Genomic DNA, 10,239 nt, shown 5'->3' with positions numbered 1-10,239 from the left:
GATGAGAGGGTTTGGTTGGGGGGGGTGGGGGGTGGGAGTGGGGTGGGGGGATGAGAGGGTTTGGTTGGGGGGGGAGGGGGGTGGGGGGATGAGAGGGTTTGGTTGGGGGGGTGGGGGGTGGGAGTGGGGTGGGGGGATGAGAGGGTTTGGTTGGGGGGGTGGGCCATAGATTCAATACTTCCCATAGACTCAACATTGCACCATAGACTCAATACGGTGGCGGTGGCGGCGGTGGTGGCGGTGGTGGTGGCGGAGGCGGTGCTGGTGACGGTTGTGATAGTGACGGTGGTGGTGGCGGTGCTGGTGGTGGTGGTGGCGGTGGTGGTGGCGGTGGTGGCGGTTGTGACAGTGACGGTGGTGGTGGCGGTGCTGGTGACGGTGGTGACGGTGGTGGCGGTGCTGGTGACGGTGGTGACGGTGGTGACGGTGACGGTGGCTGTCGGCTAGCGGCGCTACCGGCACGAGCTGCTGCTTCTGTGCCGGCGTTCCGACGGCGCTGCGTGCCGCGTGCGTGAGCGCCAGCGTGAGCTCCACGTCCGTGCCGTTGCGCACGAACGCGACCAGCACGGCGTGGTCGCGCGACGGACGCAGCTCCAGCTGCAGCTGCAGCCGCCACTCGTCCCCCTCATCATCGTGGTCGGAGGCATCAGCGGAGGGAGCCAGAGCCGGTCCCACGGCCGCCGTCTTGCGCACGGCTGCACGAAGGCGGCAGAGGCATGCAGAGCGGCAGCCAATGGCCTTGCTTCTATTTCGATTGAAAGCTTTCGTGACTGCAGCAGGGATTCATCTTCTTGAAAGAATAAAGCATAATAAAATAAAATAGTTATTTTATTATGTTTTATTTATTCTTTCGGTAAAGTCACGTAGCAGGGAAGTAATTAAAGAATAAAACATAATCAAATAAAATAGTTATTTTATTATGTTTTATTTATTCTTTCGGTAAAGTCACGTAGAAGGGAAGTAATAAAATAATAAACCGTAATAAAATAAAGTAATTATTTTATTATGTTTTATTTATTCTTTCGGTAAAGTCACGTAGAAGGGAAGTAATACAATAATAAAACATAATAAAATAAAATTATTATTTTATTATGTTTTATTTTTATTATTTTATTACTTCCCTTCTACGTGACTTTACCGAAAGAACCAAGAAGACCTTGATTCTACATGCGGAGGGGAAACAGCCGGAAGACCCGGAGTGTAGGGTGTGGTGAGTAGGGTGTGGTGGTGAGTAGGTGGTGAGTAGGGTGTGGTGGTGAGTAGGTGGTGAGTAGGGTGTGGTGGTGAGTAGGGTGTGGTGGTGAGTAGGTGGTGAGTAGGGTGTGGTGGTGAGTAGGTGGTGAGTAGGGTGTGGTGGTGAGTAGGGTGTGGTGGTGAGTAGGTGGTGAGTAGGGTGTGGTGGTGAGTAGGGTGTGGTGGTGAGTAGGTGGTGAGTAGGGTGTGGTGGTGAGTAGGTGGTGAGTAGGGTGTGGTGGTGAGTAGGTGGTGAGTAGGGTGTGGTGGTGAGTAGGGTGTGGTGGTGAGTAGGTGGTGAGTAGGTGGTGAGTAGGGTGTGGTGGTGAGTAGGTGGTGAGTAGGGTGTGGTGGTGAGTAGGGTGTGGTGGTGAGTAGGTGGTGAGTAGGGTGTGGTGGTGAGTAGGTGGTGAGTAGGGTGTGGTGGTGAGTAGGGTGTGGTGGTGAGTAGGTGGTGAGTAGGGTGTGGTGGTGAGTAGGTGGTGAGTAGGGTGTGGTGGTGAGTAGGGTGTGGTGGTGAGTAGGTGGTGAGTAGGGTGTGGTGGTTAGTAGGTGGTGAGTAGGGTGTGGTGGTGAGTAGGTGGTGAGTAGGGTGTGGTGGTGAGTAGGGTGTGGTGGTGAGTAGGTGGTGAGTAGGGTGTGGTGGTGAGTAGGTGGTGAGTAGGGTGTGGTGGTGAGTAGGGTGTGGTGGTGAGTAGGTGGTGAGTAGGGTGTGGTGGTGAGTAGGTGGTGAGTAGGGTGTGGTGGTGAGTAGGTGGTGAGTAGGTGGTGAGTAGGGTGTGGTGATGGTGGTGGTGAGTGTGGGGTAGTCGTGGTGATGGTGGTGGTGAGTGGGTGAGCAGTGGTGAGTAGTAGTGAGTAGTAGTAGTAGTGGTGGTGAGTAGTAGTAGTGGTGGTGAGTAGTAGTAGTAGTAGTAGTGGTGGTGGTGAGTAGTAGTAGTAGTGGTGAGTAGTAGTAGTAGTGGTGGTGGTGGTGAGTAGTAGTAGTAGTAGTAGTGGTGGTGGTGAGTAGTAGTAGTAGTGGTGAGTAGTAGTAGTGGTGGTGAGTAGTGGTAGTAGTAGTAGTAGTGGTGGTGAGTAGTGGTGGTGGTGAGTAGTAGTAGTAGTGGTGGTGAGTAGTAGTAGTAGTAGTAGTGGTGGTGAGTAGTAGTAGTAGTGGTGGTGGTGAGTAGTAGTAGTAGTAGTGGTGGTGGTGAGTAGTAGTAGTAGTGGTGGTGAGTAGTAGTAGTGGTGGTGGTGAGTAGTAGTAGTAGTAGTGGTGGTGAGTAGTAGTAGTGGTGGTGAGTAGTGGTAGTAGTAGTGGTGGTGAGTTAGTAGTAGTAGTAGTGGTGGTGAGTAGTAGTAGTAGTAGTGGTGGTGAGTAGTAGTAGTAGTGGTGGTGAGTAGTAGTAGTGGTGGTGAGTAGTAGTAGTAGTGGTGGTGGTGAGTAGTAGTAGTAGTGGTGGTGGTGAGTAGTAGTAGTAGTAGTGGTGGTGAGTAGTAGTAGTAGTGGTGGTGAGTAGTAGTAGTAGTAGTGGTGGTGGTGAGTAGTAGTAGTAGTGGTGGTGAGTAGTAGTAGTAGTAGTGGTGGTGGTGAGTAGTAGTAGTGGTGGTGGTGAGTAGTAGTAGTAGTAGTGGTGGTGAGTAGTAGTAGTAGTGGTGGTGGTGAGTAGTAGTAGTGGTGGTGAGTAGTAGTAGTAGTAGTGGTGGTGAGTAGTAGTAGTAGTGGTGGTGGTGAGTAGTAGTAGTGGTAGTGGTGGTGAGTAGTAGTAGTAGTGGTAGTGGTGAGTAGTAGTAGTAGTAGTGGTGGTGAGTAGTAGTAGTGGTAGTGGTGGTGAGTAGTAGTAGTAGTGGTGGTGAGTAGTAGTAGTAGTAGTGGTGGTGAGTAGTAGTAGTAGTAGTGGTGGTGAGTAGTAGTAGTAGTAGTGGTGGTGAGTAGTAGTAGTAGTAGTGGTGGTGAGTAGTAGTAGTGGTAGTGGTGGTGAGTAGTAGTAGTAGTGGTGGTGGTGAGTAGTAGTAGTGGTGGTGGTGAGTAGTAGTAGTGGTGGTGAGTAGTAGTAGTAGTAGTAGTGGTGGTGAGTAGTAGTAGTAGTAGTGGTGGTGGTGGTGAGTAGTAGTAGTAGTAGTGGTGGTGGTGGTGAGTAGTAGTAGTAGTAGTGGTGGTGGTGAGTAGTAGTAGTAGTAGTGGTGGTGGTGGTGAGTAGTAGTAGTAGTGGTGGTGGTGAGTAGTAGTGGTGGTGGTGGTGAGTAGTAGTAGTGGTGGTGAGTAGTAGTAGTAGTAGTGGTGGTGGTGAGTAGTAGTAGTGGTGGTGAGTAGTAGTAGTAGTAGTAGTGGTGGTGGTGGTGAGTAGTAGTAGTGGTGGTGGTGGTGAGTAGTAGTAGTAGTAGTGGTGGTGAGTAGTAGTAGTAGTAGTAGTGGTGAGTAGTAGTAGTAGTAGTGGTGGTGGTGAGTAGTAGTAGTAGTAGTGGTGGTGAGTAGTAGTAGTAGTAGTGGTGGTGAGTAGTAGTAGTAGTAGTGGTGGTGAGTAGTAGTAGTGGTGGTGGTGGTGAGTAGTAGTAGTAGTGGTGGTGGTGAGTAGTAGTAGTGGTGGTGAGTAGTAGTAGTAGTAGTGGTGGTGAGTAGTAGTAGTAGTAGTGGTGGTGGTGGTGAGTAGTAGTAGTAGTGGTGGTGGTGAGTAGTAGTAGTGGTGGTGGTGAGTAGTAGTGTAGTGGTGAGGTAGTAGTAGTAGTGGTGGTGAGTAGTAGTAGTAGTAGTGGTGAGTAGTAGTGGTGGTGAGTAGTAGTAGTGGTGGTGAGTAGTAGTAGTGGTGGTGAGTAGTAGTAGTGGTGGTGGTGGTGGTGAGTAGTAGTAGTAGTGGTGGTGGTGGTGAGTAGTAGTAGTAGTGGGTGGTGGTGAGTAGTAGTAGTAGTAGTGGTGGTGGTGAGTAGTAGTAGTAGTAGTGGTGGTGGTGAGTAGTAGTAGTAGTGGTGGTGGTGAGTAGTAGTAGTAGTAGTGGTGGTGAGTAGTAGTAGTAGTGGTGGTGGTGAGTAGTAGTAGTGGTGGTGGTGGTGAGTAGTAGTAGTAGTGGTGGTGAGTAGTAGTAGTAGTGGTGGTGGTGAGTAGTAGTAGTAGTAGTGGTGGTGAGTAGTAGTAGTAGTAGTGGTGAGTAGTAGTAGTAGTAGTGGTGAGTAGTAGTAGTAGTGGTGAGTAGTAGTAGTAGTGGTGGTGGTGAGTAGTAGTAGTAGTGGTGGTGAGTAGTAGTAGTAGTAGTGGTGGTGGTGAGTAGTAGTAGTAGTGGTGGTGGTGAGTAGTAGTAGTAGTAGTAGTGGTGGTGAGTAGTAGTAGTAGTGGTGGTGAGTAGTAGTAGTAGTGGTGGTGGTGAGTAGTAGTAGTAGTAGTGGTGGTGGTGAGTAGTAGTAGTAGTGGTGGTGAGTAGTAGTAGTAGTAGTGGTGGTGGTGAGTAGTAGTAGTAGTAGTAGTGGTGGTGGTGAGTAGTAGTAGTAGTAGTGGTGGTGAGTAGTAGTAGTAGTAGTAGTGGTGGTGAGTAGTAGTAGTAGTGGTGGTGGTGAGTAGTAGTAGTGGTGGTGGTGAGTAGTAGTAGTAGTGGTGGTGGTGAGTAGTAGTAGTAGTGGTGGTGAGTAGTAGTAGTAGTAGTGGTGGTGGTGAGTAGTAGTAGTAGTAGTGGTGGTGAGTAGTAGTAGTAGTAGTGGTGGTGGTGAGTAGTAGTAGTAGTGGTGGTGGTGAGTAGTAGTAGTAGTAGTGGTGGTGAGTAGTAGTAGTGGTGGTGGTGAGTAGTAGTAGTGGTGGTGGTGAGTAGTAGTAGTAGTGGTGGTGGTGAGTAGTAGTAGTAGTAGTGGTGGTGGTGAGTAGTAGTAGTGGTGGTGGTGAGTAGTAGTAGTAGTAGTGGTGGTGAGTAGTAGTAGTGGTGGTGGTGAGTAGTAGTAGTGGTGGTGGTGAGTAGTAGTAGTAGTAGTGGTGGTGGTGAGTAGTAGTAGTGGTGGTGGTGAGTAGTAGTAGTAGTGGTGGTGGTGAGTAGTAGTAGTAGTGGTGGTGAGTAGTAGTAGTAGTAGTAGTGGTGGTGAGTAGTAGTAGTAGTGGTGGTGAGTAGTAGTAGTAGTGGTGGTGGTGGTGAGTAGTAGTAGTAGTAGTAGTGGTGGTGGTGAGTAGTAGTAGTAGTAGTAGTGGTGGTGGTGAGTAGTAGTAGTAGTGGTGGTGAGTAGTAGTAGTAGTGGTGGTGAGTAGTAGTAGTAGTAGTAGTGGTGGTGGTGAGTAGTAGTAGTAGTAGTGGTGGTGAGTAGTAGTAGTAGTAGTGGTGGTGGTGAGTAGTAGTAGTAGTAGTAGTGGTGGTGGTGGTGAGTAGTAGTAGTAGTAGTAGTGGTGGTGGTGGTGAGTAGTAGTAGTGGTGGTGGTGGTGAGTAGTAGTAGTAGTAGTAGTGGTGGTGGTGAGTAGTAGTAGTAGTGGTGGTGAGTAGTAGTAGTAGTGGTGGTGAGTAGTAGTAGTAGTAGTAGTGGTGGTGGTGAGTAGTAGTAGTAGTAGTGGTGGTGAGTAGTAGTAGTAGTAGTGGTGGTGGTGAGTAGTAGTAGTAGTAGTAGTGGTGAGTAGTAGTAGTAGTGGTGAGTAGTAGTAGTAGTAGTGGTGGTGGTGAGTAGTAGTAGTAGTAGTAGTAGTGGTGAGTAGTAGTAGTGGTGGTGAGTAGTAGTAGTAGTAGTGGTGGTGAGTAGTAGTAGTAGTGGTGGTGGTGGTGAGTAGTAGTAGTAGTGGTGGTGGTGAGTAGTAGTAGTAGTAGTAGTAGTGGTGGTGAGTAGTAGTAGTAGTGGTGGTGAGTAGTAGTAGTAGTGGTGGTGAGTAGTAGTAGTAGTGGTGGTGAGTAGTAGTAGTAGTGGTGGTGGTGGTGGTGGTGAGTAGTAGTAGTAGTGGTGGTGGTGAGTAGTAGTAGTGGTGGTGGTGAGTAGTAGTAGTAGTGGTGGTGAGTAGTAGTAGTAGTGGTGGTGAGTAGTAGTAGTAGTGGTGAGTAGTAGTAGTGGTGGTGGTGAGTAGTAGTAGTAGTGGTGAGTAGTGGTGAGTAGTAGTAGTGGTGGTGGTGAGTAGTAGTAGTGGTGGTGAGTAGTAGTAGTAGTGGTGGTGAGTAGTAGTAGTAGTAGTGGTGGTGGTGAGTAGTAGTAGTGGTGGTGAGTAGTAGTAGTAGTGGTGGTGAGTAGTAGTAGTAGTAGTGGTGGTGAGTAGTAGTAGTAGTGGTGGTGAGTAGTAGTAGTAGTGGTGAGTAGTAGTAGTGGTGGTGAGTAGTGGTGGTGGTGAGTAGTAGTAGTAGTAGTAGTGGTGAGTAGTGGTGAGTAGTAGTGGTGAGTAGTGGTGGTGAGTAGTAGTAGTAGTGGTGGTGGTGAGTAGTAGTAGTAGTGGTGGTGGTGGTGGTGAGTAGTGGTGGTGGTGAGTGGTGGTGAGTAGTGGTGAGTAGTGGTGAGTAGTGGTGAGTAGTGGTGGTGGTGAGTAGTGGTGGTGGTGGTGGTGAGTAGTGGTGGTGGTGAGTGGTGGTGAGTAGTGGTGAGTAGTGGTGAGTAGTGGTGAGTAGTGGTGGTGGTGAGTGGTGGTGGTGGTACTCACTGTAAGATAGGCTAGAGAACCCAGCGAATCCCTCCCCCGGCAGGTAGGAGCCCGGCTCGACGCTGCGGTAGCGAGTAGTGGTGGTGGTGGTGGTGAGTAGTGGTGAGTAGTGGTGAGTAGTGGTGAGTAGTGGTGAGTAGTAGTGGTGGTGAGTGGTGGTGGTGGTACTCACTGTAAGATAGGCTAGAGAACCCAGCGAATCCCTCCCCCGGCAGGTAGGAGCCCGGCTCGACGCTGCGGTAGCACTGTCGGCCCGGGGCTTCGCGCAGAGCGCCCGAGATCCACGCCGTGTCCTGTCCCATCCAGTCCCAGTTGCGGATGCACCCGTCCAAACGCACGTTCATCTGGGGGCAGGGGGGGCAGGGGGGGCAGTGGGGGGCAGGGGGGGCAGGGGGGGCAGGAGGATGTAGAGGTAAAAAGGTAAAGGTGTCCCCACCCCCCAGGTAGCCTCAAACAGGCTGTAGGGGCAAGTGCTGTGAGTAGCGAGTAGCAGCAGCACCTGTGAAGGTAGACACAGACAAAGCTCCCCCGTGTAGCCTCTAACAGGCTGCTGGGTCTGTCCCCGTGACCTCCTCCTGCACCTAGCCTGGCACAGTAGGGGGGTACAGCTGGTGGTGCATCTACCGGTCACCTAAGTCGGCCAACCCGTGGCACCTGCTGGGTCTGTCCCGTGACCTCCTACTGCCGGCGGGCGTTCGACACTTCACGTGGCAGTCTCAACGTGCACCTAGCCTGGCACAGGCGCCGTGGTGACTTCACCGCCACTTAGTGGCGAATGGCGGTTGTTGCTGTTGTCTCCGCATACGACCGCGTTGTCTCTCCCCGTGTCTCTCCCCCCGCGTCTCTCCCCCCGCGTCTCTCCCCCCGCGTCTCTCCCCCCGCGTCTCTCCCCCCGTGTCTCTCTCCCCGCGTCTCTCCCCCCCTGTCTCTCCCCGTGTCTCTCCCCCCGTGTCCCCGTGTCTTTCTCCCCCCGCGTCTCTCCCCCCGCGTCTCTCTCCCCGCGTCTCTCCCCCCGTGTCCCCCCCCGTGTCTCGCCCCCCGTGTCCCCGTGTCTTTCTCCCCCCGCGTCTCTCTCCCCGTGTCTCTCTCCCCGCGTCTCTCCCCCCCTGTCTCTCCCCGTGTCTCTCCCCCCGTGTCCCCGTGTCTTTCTCCCCCCGCGTCTCTCTCCCCGTGTCTCTCTCCCCGCGTCTCTCCCCCCCTGTCTCTCCCCGTGTCTCTCCCCCCCTGTCTCTCCCCGTGTCTCTCCCCCCGTGTCCCCGTGTCTTTCTCCCCCCGCGTCTCTCTCCCCGTGTCCCCGTGTCTCTCTCCCCGCGTCTCTCCCCCCCTGTCTCTCCCCGTGTCTCTCCCCCCGTGTCCCCGTGTCTTTCTCTCCCCGTGTTTCTCTCCCCGCGTCTCTCCCCCGGCGTCTCTTCCCCCGTGTCCCCGTGTCTCTCTCCCCGCGTCTCTCCCCCCGTGTCCCCGTGTCTTTCTCTCCCCGTGTCTCTCTCCCCGCGTCTCTCCCCCGGCGTCTCTTCCCCCGTGTCCCCGTGTCTTTCTCCCCCCGCGTCTCTCTCCCCGTGTCTCTCTCCCCGCGTCTCTCCCCCCCTATCTCTCCCCGTGTCTCTCCCCCCGTGTCCCCGTGTCTTTCTCTCCCCGTGTCTCTCTCCCCCCGTCTCTCCCCCCCCGTCTCTCCCCCCCCGTCTCTCCCCCCGTGTCTCTCCCCCCCCGTGTCTCTCCCCGCGCGTCTCTCCCCACCGGCCTCAGCATTTCGGGCGCGCTGGGCGGCAGCCCGGCCACGCTGATCTCCAGCTCCGAGTTGGGGTCCACGCCGGTGGAGATGTGCCCCGGGTTGTTCACGTTGATCACCTCCTCGCCGTCCACCTTCACGATCACGTGGCTCAGCGTCTTCTCCACCGACACCTGTACGGGGGGCCGAGCCATCAGCATCATCAGCGGCATCAGCATCATCAGCGACATCAATGTCAGCCACATCCACATCATCATCATCATCGCTGTCATCCACATCATTAGCAGTGTCGTGAGAACTGTCATCAGCATCATCATCAATGTCACCCCACCGTGACCCCACCTTGCTCCACCGTGACCCCACCGTGACCCTACCGTGACCCCACCAGCGCACCTTATGCCACTGTCCGTCGTTGACTGGCTTGCCCCCTGTGGTCACCAACTTGCCTCACCTTGACCCCACCGTGACCCCACCGTGACCCCACCATGACCCCACCGTGACCCCACCGTGACCCCACCAACGCACCTTATGCCACTGCCCGTCGTTGACTGGCTTGCCCCCTGTGGTCACCAACTTGCCTCACCTTGACCCCACCGTGACCCCACCGTGACCCCACCATGACCCCACCGTGACCCCACCGTGACCCCACCAACGCACCTTATGCCACTGTCCGTCGTTGACTGGCTTGCCCCCGGTGGTCACCAGCTTGCCTCACCTTGACCCCACCGTGACCCCACCGTGACCCCACCGTGACCCCACCGTGACCCCACCGTGACCCCACCAACGCACCTTATGCCACTGTCCGTCGTTGACTGGCTTGCCCCCGGTGGTCACCAGATTGCCCCACCTTGACCCCACCTTGCCCGACCGTGACCCCACCGTGACCCCACCGTGACCCCACCAGCGCACCTTATGCCACTGTCCGTCGTTGACTGGCTTGCCCCCTGTGGTCACCAGCTTGCCCCACCTTGACCCCACCTTGACCCCACCGTGACCCCACCGTGACCCCACCGTGACCCCACCAGCGCACCTTATGCCACTGTCCGTCGTTGACTGGCTTGCCCCCGGTGGTCACCAGCTTGCCTCACCTTGACCCCACCGTGACCCCACCGTGACCCCACCGTGACCCCACCAGCGCACCTTATGCCACTGTCCGTCGTTGACTGGCTTGCCCCCGGTGGTCACCAGCTTGCCCCACCTTGACCCCACCGTGACCCCACCGTGACCCCACCGTGACCCCACCAGCGCACCTTATGCCACTGTCCGTCGTTGACTGGCTTGCCCCCGGTGGTCACCAGCTTGCCCCACCTTGACCCCACCGTGACCCCACCGTGACCCCACCGTGACCCCACCAGCGCACCTTATGCCACTGTCCGTCGTTGACTGGCTTGCCCCCGGTGGTCACCAGCTTGCCGTTGGTGTCCTTCATCTGCACCTCGAGCTGCCCGCGGTGCAGCGCCAGCAGGAACCAGTTGGAGTGGCCGCCCGTCTCGCCGTAGAACACCAACCCCTCGGGGTCAAAGGTCCGCAGCTCGAAGATGGACATGGGCCTGGAGGGGGTGAGGGAGGGGGTGGGGGTGGGTGGGGGTGGGGGTGGTGGGGGTGGTGGTGGGGGTGGTGGGGGGGGTTTGGGGGCGTGGGGTGGTGGGGGTTTGGGGGAGTGGGGTGGTGGTGGGGGTGGTGGTGGGGGTTGTGGTGGGGGTGGTGGGGTGGTGGTGGGGG

The 10,239-nt window shown here is 55.0% G+C and overlaps 1 pseudogene across 1 annotated transcript in view; it reads right to left on the bottom strand.

The window, feature by feature from the left end:
* LOC144952462 (growth arrest-specific protein 6-like) overlaps nt 1-10,239 on the bottom strand; it is a 53,445-nt pseudogene that overhangs the window by 5,908 nt on the left and 37,298 nt on the right. The window contains exons 8-11 of the transcript XR_013640631.1: nt 9,878-10,067; nt 8,526-8,690; nt 6,964-7,135; nt 457-695 (exon numbers count right to left, since the gene is read on the bottom strand). The product of XR_013640631.1 is annotated as a growth arrest-specific protein 6-like (transcript). The remainder of the gene's footprint in view (nt 1-456; nt 696-6,963; nt 7,136-8,525; nt 8,691-9,877; nt 10,068-10,239) is intronic.

The sequence above is a fragment of the Lampetra fluviatilis genome, chromosome 67, assembly GCF_964198595.1.
Source record: "Lampetra fluviatilis chromosome 67, kcLamFluv1.1, whole genome shotgun sequence".
NCBI classification, from domain to species: Eukaryota; Metazoa; Chordata; class Hyperoartia; order Petromyzontiformes; family Petromyzontidae; genus Lampetra; species Lampetra fluviatilis.
The sequence above is the reverse complement of the archived record's forward strand: the minus strand, read 5'-3'. Positions and strand labels throughout refer to the sequence as shown.